The sequence below is a fragment of the Protopterus annectens genome, chromosome 1.part2 (genome assembly GCF_019279795.1).
Source record: "Protopterus annectens isolate FY-2018-M chromosome 1.part2, PAN1.0, whole genome shotgun sequence".
Classification (NCBI taxonomy): domain Eukaryota; kingdom Metazoa; phylum Chordata; order Ceratodontiformes; family Protopteridae; genus Protopterus; species Protopterus annectens.
The window spans coordinates 722,145,742-722,158,153 of record NC_056727.1 but is presented as its reverse complement, the minus strand read 5'-3'; the positions used below and the strand labels follow the sequence as shown (position 1 = coordinate 722,158,153).

The 12,412-nt window shown below is 36.8% G+C and overlaps 1 protein-coding gene across 1 annotated transcript in view; it reads right to left on the bottom strand.

Annotated features, from left to right (window-relative positions):
- Positions 1 to 12,412, bottom strand: part of LOC122792408 (kinesin-like protein KIF28P) — a 1,102,337-nt gene that overhangs the window by 548,232 nt on the left and 541,693 nt on the right. The window lies entirely within an intron of this gene.

Here is a 12,412-nt window from a genome sequence, read left to right as displayed (position 1 = left end):
ATTACAGTGGCCACAAAACAGTGGCAAACCACTTTGTAATTAAGCCATGTTAAAGGACAAATTATTATTCCAGGGATAAAAATTCAAAGGGGGATATTCCAGGGTAACTCCCTGTCACCTTTGCTATTCTGTCTTGCCCTTAACCCTTTAAGTTGCCTACTTAGATTAGGCCATGGCTATAATTTGGCTCCTAGAAAACAACAAAGTGTAAAGACCTCACACCTTCTCTTTGTCAATGATTTAAAATCGTATAGCTCATCAGATGAGGAACTGAAATCACAAATGCAAGTAGCAACATTTTTTCAAATGATATAAGAATGTCATTTGGTCTTGATAAATGTGCAAAATCAACCTTTAAGCAGGAAAATTGCAGCACCAGGAGAACATCAGTTTAGGACAAGAATGTGATAGAAAAGAACTTGAACAAAAAGGAGTGTATAAATATTTGGGAACTGACGAAGGATGAACAATAAAACATGAACTAATGTGAATAAAACTTAGTAAGGAAAATTTTAGAAGACTTAAATTAATCCTGAAAACAACGTTGACATCTAGGAACAAAATTCAAGCTATAAACCGATTTGCCCTTCCTGTCCTAACTTACAGTTTTGGAGTGACTGAATGGCCCCAAAATGTGTTGGATAGATTAGACAGGAAAACAAGAAGGATACTTCATGCTCACGAAATGATTTATAAAAATCGGTATATACCGAGATTATATATTCCCCATTCCAAAGGAGGTACGAGCCACCTTGAAATTGATTACATGTATAAATCTGCAATCATGGGACTGCACACATGTCTGCTGACCTCTTTGAAGCATGAGGAGAATAAATCTAAGATGACGTCCCTGCTACGTCTATTAGAAGCATATCATCAAGCAGGATTGCAATCAAACCAGAAGTAGATAAAAATCAGGCAGCAAATGTATGTGCCAAAAAAACAAAAGAAAGAATGTAAGGTGAAGGATCAGATGAGAAGGCAAAAAATGTGGAAAATGCATAAATATAGTTGCAAGTATAGAAAACTTCTGCAAGAACCTCATGCTGATTAGGATCAAACGCAGGAATGGTTAAGGAGAGGCAAATTCAAACCAAAAGATGAAAAGTTAATATTGGCGGCCCAAGATAATAGGCTATATACACTTTGGTTTACAAAGTCCATTGACAAATGTAGGTTTTGTAAAACAGAATTGGAAATAATCGCACACCTCATTGCTGGTTGTGACATACTAATGGCAGAAGGATTGTATACTGACAGGCATAATAATGTGGCAAGACTGTTGCACTGGGGATTGTGCAAACATTATGGTATTGAACAGCTGAAAAACAGTGGAACATGCACCACTGTTGGCGGTATCATCTTAAGGGCAAGAAAGTCGGGTTAAACATACATTTACAGAGGAAAATAAACACGTGAAGGCAATCAATCTGGTTAATGGAAGAGGGGAACAACCCTTGCTTCCTCCTTTATTATAAAGCAAATGGTCACATGACCTCTCTTGACCTCTCCACACCAACGACGTCAGTGTAAGAGCACACATACAATCTTTCACTCTCTTTTATTATTATCGACCAACACCGCCACTTGCTCTTACGCTGTATACAAATACATTTTAAGAACATATTTTGGATAACTTTTCCTTCACATTCCAAATACGTAATACATGAACTTTTTAATCTTCAATTTCGTAGCAGGTTTAGTAAAAATATCTGCAACCATGTCCATTGTCAGGCAATATTCAATTCTTAGTTTGTCATCTTTAAGTGCTGACCTAACAAAATGATACTTAATGTCAACATGTTTACATCTCTGTCAGCTTACTGGATTCTTCAACAAAGCGATTGCTCCTTGATTGCCCTCAAATATTGTTACTGGCACACATTTGCATTCTCCATCCATTCCACTCAACAACTGCACAAGGTAGAAACTCTTCTGTGTTGTTGCTGCCAATGCTATGTACTCTGCCTCACATGTAGATAAAGCCACCGTTTGTTGTTTCTTTGATTTCCATGAAATAATAGGCCCGTCTCTATTGAGGCTAAAGCAATAACCTGTTGTACTATGCCTATTATTTTGATCTGTTGCCCAATCTGCATCACTGTATGCTACAAGCTGAAATTTCTCTTCACTTCTCTTGTAACACAGCTCTCTGTCCAATATACCTTTTAAGTACCTGTTTGGCTAGTGTTAAATGAGATTCACTCAATTGTGACAAATATTGTGAAAGTTTACTTACAATCCATCTAAGATCAGGTCTCGTGCTTGTCATAACATATATCAAACTACCCACAAGCTCACAATATTTTCTTGGGTCTGTAGATCACTGTCACATTCAAAGTTTGGTTTTTGTTCAGAAGGGGTACTTCTTACTTTACAATTAGACATACCAAATTTCTCAAGAATTTTTGTGATGTACCTCTTTTGGTTCATCTTTACTTCACCATTGTTCTGGGTAAAGTCAATGCCTAGAAAATGTCTTAGCTTTCCCAGATCTTTCATTTTAAATTTAGCTTTGAGCATTTCTTTTACATCATTCAGTAATTCATTGTCACTAGCTGCTATAATGAGATCATCAACTCATATAATTCATAGTTTCATAGGTAGGTACTAGGCTATTGGCCCTAGGGCCTATATAAACCTAGTCAAAAATGTACCCTGGCTTTCACCACCCAAGAAAATTATTTTCCTCTGCTCCTGTTGAGCAGAGCACAGAAGTGATCCCTGGGGTGAATTTCCTATTTCCCATCCAATCATCAAGATTTTTCTTGAAGAGTGCTAATCGGGAGCTTTGTTTGACGTAGATAGGTAGTCTGTTCCAGAGTATGGGAAGTCTCTGGGACAGGAATCTATCCCTCCAGCATGTTCTGTTTATTGTGGTGACAAGGTTTAGGTTCCCTAGAGCGTGTAGCTCAGAGGGATTGGGATTTCTTTAAGTGGAGCATGTCCAACAGCTCTGGGTTTGACATAGCTTTGTATGTTAGGCAGAGATCACCTCTGAGTAGGCGATATGCGATGGAGTAAAGCTGGAGTTTTTTGAGACGGTCTGCATAGGGCATCTGTTTGAGGCCAGTAATCCTCTTTGTGAGGTATTTCGGTGGCCTTTCCAGTTATTGTAGATGTCTTATGAGGTACATACCAAAAGGGGCAGTGTACTCTATAATGGGTCTAATGAGTGTGAGTAGAGGGGAACAATGACCTCTTTTTTTCTGGATGAGAAACCTTTTGTGATGAGGTGAGCCATGTAGAAGGATTTCCTGACCACTGTGGTGATGTGATTATCAAAGGAGAGACTACTGTCCAACTGTGTCCCAAGGTCTCATCACATTTTCGGCGTTAAGTAGACTACCAGCTATGTGGTAATTCATGGGTACAGAGTTTTTACCAAAGGGGATGACAATATACTTTTTGGCATTGAGCTTCAGGCCATGGCTTTGACACCAGGCATCTGTCTCAGTGAGGCCCTTTTGTAGTATGTCCACATCATTAGGAGTTTTGATTATGGCTCCTAGTTTGCAGTCATCTGCAAACTTTGTTAGCCAAAGAACTTCTGTGTTAGCCTGTACTTCAGAGAAGTAGATACCAAACAGGAGAGGACCCAGGACTGAACCCTATGGTACTCCACTTGTCACTGGTCTGAAGTCGGATTTGGAGTCTGCTACTTTCACAGTGTGGGATCTGTCCATGAGCCAGTTGGCAACCCATCTTGTGACATAGGGATTTATACCTAGTTTAGTGAGCGTATCTATAATTCCAGAGTGAGGGATGGTGTTGAAAGCCTTGGCGAGATCTAGATAAGCTGTGTGAACCACCTTACCCTCATCTATGGCTTTGGTGACTGCTTCAAAGAAGTCAATCAGGTTTAGGAGACATGATCTGCCTTTTACAAATCCAAACTGGGTAGGGTCCAGAGTTTGGAGATTACCAATGTCTTTGTTTAGGAGTTCCATGATGATATGTTTCATGGCCTTGCAGACCAGGCTCATCAGGCTAATAGGGCGGTAGTTCCCGTGGTCCGTCGTGGCTCCCCCTTTGTGGAGTGGGATAACCATCGTGGTGCACCATTCAGTGGGTACAAAGCCTGAGGTGAGGCTATGATATTGAACATGGTACTTAGGTAGGGTGCCAGTTTATTCTGTAGTTCATGTAGAATGCAGCCTGGGATATTGTCAGGTCCCATGGATGCTGTGTTCTTGGCTTTGGAGAGTGTGTTTTTTACCTGTGCAGCCATGATTACAGGAACTTTGCATTCTTCCAGTATAGAGATGGGCCCTCTAGGGGGTGAGAGGGGGATAAAGTTAGCACTTAACCTATCTGCCAGGATGTTGGCAATATCAGTTGGTTCTGTATATTTAGTGCCATTGTGCTGTAACTGAGAGCAGATCTGAGTGTTGCCATTGAGATTCTTGACATAGCTATAGAATGCTGTGTGATTGTCTTTAGAGTCAGTGGCAAATTTGTTTTCATAACTAGCTTTGGAGGATTTTATGAGGGATCTTAGCTTCTTACTGAGGTTGACCAGGGAGTTCCTCCAGTCATGGGATTTTACTCTTTTTTGCAACAGTTTCTTTCTTCTGTTGTAGAGTTTGTTTATGGCAGAGGACCACCAGATTGGCTTCCTTTTCTTGGAGGATAGCATCATGGTTCTATTAGGGATAGCATGATCCATGCACTCGTGTAAGTGCTTATAAAGTGCATTTGTGTAGGATTCAGCAGTCATACCTCTATTGTTCATCTGCATGGGTGTCATGAAGTTTGCCACTTCTGTCTTAAGAAGTGTGAAGTTGGCTTTGGAGAAGTTTTTTACGGTGGTTTCCCTAATTGGGGGTGGGGGCGGGATGTGGATGTCTAGGGTGATTAGCTTGTGGTCGGATCTGACCAACGAGGAATTGACCTCTGGTGTGGAACACCGGTTGCCCATGTTGGTAATGACCAGGTCTAGGATATTGCTGCCCCTGGTGGGGGTGTGAATAAGTTGATCCAAGGCGTTGGAATTTATGAATTCCAGAAAATGTTGAGCAAAAGATTTGCTACATGAGTAGTTTTCTCAGTTAATGGTGGGGTAGTTGAAATCACCCATTATTAGGGTGTTGGGTTGTACCCTAATACTTTCCAGTGTATCAATAAATGAGGAGTTGGAATCCTGGGGCATTGTTCATCCATCACTTATGGGTTTGTCTGAATCTGGCATTCAGCTACATTCTTAGTAATGAACTTGACTAACCTGTGTTTAAGGACCCTTCCTGTGTCAGGATAATAGACCAGATATGATGAGCTGTTTTTATCATATCTGACAAAAATCTCTTTATCGCATCTTGGGTCTAACTTCTTTTTATCTTGTCTGTATGCATAGCACACTGATCCAAATTCTCTCATCCTTGAAAGATCAGGTTTCTTTCCTGTTAGCATGAAGAATGGGGTCTGCCCCACACACCTGTTATAACATCTGCTGTGAATAAAAGCAGCAGTCATTACTGCATATGTCCACTCTCTATCAGCATACACCTTGCCATTTCGAACAGTGTTCTCCAGTTTCTCTCTGCTGTCCCAGTCTGATGGGGTGAGTAAGGTGCTGATGTTTTGTGTCTTATAACATTTTTATTCAGTAGTGATTGAAAATCTGTTGACATGAACTCACTGCCATTATCTGATCTGATACATTTTACCCTCCCATAAAAGGTTGAATCTGCAATAAATCTTTCAGTCACCTTGACTGTAACACTCTTGGCTTTCAGAAAGTAGACAGATATTACACCTGAGTAGCCATCAGTAAATGCTAAAGTGTACTTAAATCCATCTTTTGCTGCTGGCTCAATTGGGCCTGCCAAATCAGTATGGACAAATTTCCCTTGCATACAGGTTTCACAATCTAGGTTAGGTTTCTCAGCTTTACCTTTAATTTTCATTCCTTTTACCACTTTTTCAAATTTTGACATATCTTCAAAATTACAGTGACCAAGCATTTTATGCCATGCTTGAATGTCATAACAGCTCTGAGATGCATTATAATGTATCTCACCTTCGTTTTCCTCATCATATGTGTCTAAATAATAGAGTATATCATACTCAATTATATCAAACCTGGTGTCATTTTTATAGATGAGTTGGTCCCTTCCTTGTTTAAAGTTGATCGTGGCCGCTTTGGACGTTGCTGCCTTAACAGAAAAAATGCTTTGTGGATACGTCGGGATATACAGCGCCTGAGTCATCATCACCTTTACTTTGTGCCCCTCTGTGTTTAGCAGCCATACCTCTGCATTACCTCTCTTCTATGTGACCCCACAGGTTCTAGTCCCGTCAGCTAATTCCACAATGTGTTCCTCCAGTTGGAAAGTTGCATCAAAGTGTTTAAACTTTTTCAGGCCGTTAATTATGTGTGATGTGGCGCCAGTGTCCACCATTAATCCTCTCTGTTTTAATTCACAAATCTGATGCTCATTTACTCTGAAGACAAATATGTGATCATCCGCATCAGTTACTTGTTTCACATTATCTTTCTTCTTTCATCTACAGTTACTGTCCCTGTGGCTAGTTTTTACTCAAACTACACCACTGTCTCTGCCCTTTATATTCTCTCCAGCATTCTCATGCCTTGTGTCCCTTTTGGCCACAACCATAGCATATAATCTCTGCTTTTACTCTTTCCCCAAGGCTACTCGCTTTCATCACATTATCATTGCTTACGTTGGCATTAAATTTCTCAGTATGTTCATAGCTTCTCAACCTTGTTTTGAACTCACCAAAGCTCAACTTATCATCATCTTGTGTGATGTGGACTGCAAATGGTTTAAAAGTTTCAGGCAATCCTTTCAAAATCATTGCAATTAGTAATTCATTACTGAACTTCTCTCCAGCATTTCTAAGTGCCGTAATGGCCGTTTCACCCTAATAATATAGTCTGTGACGCTTTCACTGGCAGCATTCTGGAGGCTTGTTAATTCAGTGTATAGGGTAATTACCCATGGCTTCCCTTTCCCAGCATAATGGTCTCTCAGGATCTGAAGCACTTCTCTACCATCGTCTGCAGCTTCTCTCATGATGAGGGACAAAAGTTCTGCATAGGCCTCCTCATTTTACTCAGCATCGCCTTCCTCCTCATTCTCATCATCTTCTGCGTCCTGCTGCACATTTCGCAAAGTGGCGTCTTTCAGCCCTAGCAAGCGCAGGTGTCCCAGAAACTTTGTCTCACACAACTTGTAATTCTTCTCATCTCCGTCAAAACATAGTCTATGCCATCGGCTTCCTACTTCCCTCCTGGGTCCATAACCTGTTGGCAGTATCATCTTAAGGGCAAGAAAGTCGGGTTAAACATACATTTACAGAGGAAAATAAACACACGTGAAGGCAATCAATCTGGTTAAAAACGGAAGAGGGGAACAACCCTCGCTTCCTCCTTTATTATAAAGCACATGGTCACATGACCTCGCTTGACCTCTCCACACCAACAACATCAGTGTAAGAGCACACATACGATCATTCACTGTCTTTTATTATTATCGGCCAACAACCACAAAGCATCACAGAAAATGATAACGTCTACATCACATGGGATCACCCATTATGAACAGTTCAAAAGATAGATGCCAGAAAATCAGATATAGTGGCCCATGAAAAAAAGACAAAAGTAACATTGAGCATTGAAATTGCTACACCCAATGAATACAATGTCTTGCATACAGAGAGACATAAATTAATAAAATATTAAGATTTGCAGGCAGAAACAAGAGCAATGTGGAAGAAAAATACCCAGGCAGTTCCAATAGTAGTAGGAGCAACAGGTCTTATAAAAATAATTTACAGTTATATTTAGATATGTTACCAATACAAATTTCATGAACTTTAATCGTACTTTGACCTAGGAATGGGGTCCATTCCCATTATGGTATTAGAAACCCAAACAATTTGGAGAAATTAAAAAGGCAGAAACAATATTATATTCATAAAGTAGCAGAAAGTATTATAAGAACTAAGTCAACACAAAAATGGGGAAATAAGATTTTACCAATTTGGATGACTGCAATTAGGGGTACAGAGAATAGGCAAAAGGGGACTGCAATTTACTGGAGAAAAGTGGCAAAGGAACAAAGGTATTGGAAGCAAATAGCTAGAGAGGACAAGGTAACAGAATTGAAGAAGTCAAGAAGACATCAGGAGTGCAGGCAAGAGACTGCCTTCCCTATCTAAGCTGATATCTGAGTATTGGCAAAGAGAAAGGGATAGGGGGATCCTAAGTGAAAAACCTGCTCTGTTAGAATTTTTAATTGAAACTACAATAGAAGCTGTTGTTAAAAAGGGATAATCAGTAGGCCATATAAAATACTGTACAATAACTATAGGAATTAATCAGAGCAGGTAAGAACAGACTGGTAAGAGATAATGGATAAGCAATTCACAACGAACAGGGAAGAAAGTGGTAGCGGGAAACATATGTTTTAGGAGGGTAATGAGTTGGCAGACTTTAAAAATTCCTTATAGAGTACTCTGTTAGAAATATTGGGTAAACACGAGGTATAACTAAGGAAATGTGGTTTTTGAGCTGCAATACAGGATCTGAATTGTCTAGACATGCAATGCCTTGTTAACTTCTGGTGCCTGCCAAAAAAAACAATTACCAGAAATGAAAATCAAAGTCTGAATAAACTGTATTTGAAGCATTGAATAGTGTAAGAAAAATGAAAGAGCTGAGCTGGAAGTAGGATCTTAGAAAAGGATAGGAGCAAATCACATAGAAAAAATGGAAATTGTGGGAACAATACATGCAGAATAATGGTTTGGACTGGTGTGACATTTAAGGGAAGGCAGAAATTGATTGATTTATGTAATATTGAATTGATGATAAATATACAAAAGAATACATGTGGTGTATAATGTTTGCAACTGGAAATATGTTAATAAGGCTTGTTTTCTTTTATATAAATGTATGTTTTAAATAAAGTATAATGAGTGTTGGTGTTAGCTCTTATGAACCTGTTGGTTCTAATTTAAAAAACATTCAACAACAATATTACACAACGAGAATGGCTTCCCGTTGGAAACAAAGTTACCTTTGTATAGGTTCGCACAGTCCTTTCACAATCTGTCCGAACAGCTGAAAATAGCCACAAATTTCCGCTATTCACCCGTTGCCAAAAAAGTGTATAGCAACCAAGCAAATGTGAAGCAAACTGTCCTTTTAGAATGAGTCTACCTCCCGATGTAAACACACCCGTAGCAAATAAGGATACAGCAATATTTCACAACGAGAATGGCTTCCCGTTAGAAACAAAGTTGCCTTTGTATAGGTTCACACAATCCTTTCACGATCTGTCCAAACAGCTGAAAATGGCCACAAATTTCCACTGTTCACCCGTTGCCAAAGAATGTATAGCAACCAAGCAAATGTGAAGCAAAATGTCCTTTTAGGATGAGTCTACCTCCCGTTGTAAACACACCCGTAGCAAAATAAAAAATGCAGCAACCAAACCAAAGATAAACAAACTGTTCGTTTTGAAAAACTGCCTCACGTTGCAATTCCACGCTGTTTTGCCAACAGCTAAAATCTATAAGTAACCCTTCTGTTGTTCCGTTGCACAAACCGTGCTTCGAAGGGCTTTAGAGGCAGATATTAGCGGTGGACCAAATATCTCATGTAAACCAAGGTCTGTTCAGACCAAAAATGAACCGCCAAGCCTTCAAGATGATAAACATACCAAAATGCTGTAACAAATAAGAGTTCAGGTCTATTCAGACCAAACAGCAAACAATGGCAAACTCTTCAAAACACATTCGTATTTACGACAAAAAGCAGGAAAACTTCAAAAAATCTTTAAAACGAAGTAGATTTATTGGATCCTTCAAACTAACAATGGTAAGCGCTTTCGCAACAAGTGCTTTTTCAAACCAACAATTAATCCATTATAAAACACACCTTTTATACTCAATTGTTAAATTTTGGCGGTCAAAAACATATCCATTTAAAGGGGCATATAAACCCACGGCATATATCTATGCTTAGTATGAATATAAATACATTGTTTAAAAATCTATTTCTTTTATTAAACTTTAATAAACATATGGTTACAATGGATGAAATTAATAGAAACTAATATAAAAATTAAACATATATAAAAAATATATATATAGATATCAAATATATATACATATTCCCTAATACATGTAAAAAATCAAAATCTAATTTATGAATTTAACAATGGTTTCATTGCAGTCATATTTCTTTATGAATATGGCGCATACATTAAAAATAACAAAAAATATATATATATAAAAATATATATATATTAAAAACAAAAAAGAAAATGAAAATAAATTACCTAACATAATACTATACATACCATATAATATACAATATAAAACATGATATAGTATGATTACAAAAATATGCATTAAGTTTATAAATTTATATTATACATATAAATGAATGATCAAATAAAACATTCATCCAATAAACTAAAAAATATATATATGAATAAAATAAATTAATAATATATAAAAAAATAGACATAACAATTAAACTGGTTCCCTAATGATGTTATGTAAATATTAAAGAATTTACTAATAAAAGTATCAAAAGATGTTCATAGTTATTGAACTTATTTGTAAATATCTAATTACATATCATTTGGGCCTATGTCTTCTGCTTTTTAACATGGGTTTCAAAGGAACCCTGTCATTAAGTCCGGGGAAACAGTGCGCTCTGGTTTTTATTATCCATTGGGCTTCTACTGTTTCAGTAATGTTTTTAACATCACCACCTCTTATATTAGGTTGTAAAACTTGCAACACTGAAAAAGAGAAATTGTGTGTGGTGTCTGTATTAAGAATGTGTTTAGATAAGGCATTTACTTGTGATTTTATTCTGATCTAATAAATATGTTCCCTGATGCGTTCCTTTAACATTCTATCCGTTTTCCCTATGTAAAAGGAATTGCAGGAGGAACACCTAGCTAAGTAAATCAAATGTTGGGTCCTGCAGTTGGCATAAACATTCAAATAAAATATTTCACTTGTAACTGGATGGACAAAAATACATGAATCAGATATATAGCAACAGTAATTACAACCATTGCATGGGATGGTACCAACTAAATCTGAACCACTCTGCTGGATGTGATCATCACAGCATAATAACTTATGTAAATTTTGCTTATTTTTAGAGGATGGTTATAATGAATACACACATAATAACAAACCAGCTTCTATTTATGACCAAAATTTTATCAGATATACACTCCACTGTACTTTGGATGCCCATGCAATCAAAGAAAGTGTTACAAAACACTGGAGTATTCTTCAGTTAGACCCAGAGATTTCAAGATTTATAAATGATCATCCAAATTTTGCCTATAAAAATAAGCAAAATTTACATAAGTTATTATGCTGTGATGATCACATCCAGCAGAGTGGTTCAGATTTAGTTGGTACCATCCCATGCAATGGTTGTAATTACTGTTGCTATATATCTGATTCATGTATTTTTGTCCATCCAGTTACAAGTGAAATATTTTATTTGAATGTTTATGCCAACTGCAGGACCCAACATTTGATTTACTTAGCTAGGTGTTCCTCCTGCAATTCCTTTTACATAGGGAAAACGGATAGAATGTTAAAGGAACACATCAGGGAACATATTTATCAGATCAGAATAAAATCACAAGTAAATGCCTTATCTAAACACATTCTTAATACAGACACCACACACAATTTCTCTTTTTCAGTGTTGCAAGTTTTACAACCTAATATAAGAGGTGGTGATGTTAAAAACATTACTGAAACAGTAGAAGCCCAATGGATAATAAAAACCAGAGCGCACTGTTTCGGACTTAATGACAGGGTTCCTTTGAAACCCATGTTAAAAAGCAGAAGACATAGGCCCAAATGATATGTAATTAGATATTTACAAATAAGTTCAATAACTATGAACATCTTTTGATACTTTTATTAGTAAATTCTTTAATATTTACATAACATCATTAGGGAACCAGTTTAATTGTTATGTCTATTTTTTATATATTATTAATTTATTTTATTCATATATATATTTTTTAGTTTATTGGATGAATGTTTTATTTGATCATTCATTTATATGTATAATATAAATTTATAAACTTAATGCATATTTTTGTAATCATACTATATCATGTTTTATATTGTATATTATATGGTATGTATAGTATTATGTTAGGTAATTTATTTTCATTTTCTTTTTTGTTTTTAATATATATATATTTTTATATATATATATTTTTTGTTATTTTTAATGTATGCGCCATATTCATAAAGAAATATGACTGCAATGAAACCATTGTTAAATTCATAAATTAGATTTTGATTTTTTACATGTATTAGGGAATATGTATATATATTTGATATCTATATATATATTTTTTATATATGTTTAATTTTTATATTAGTT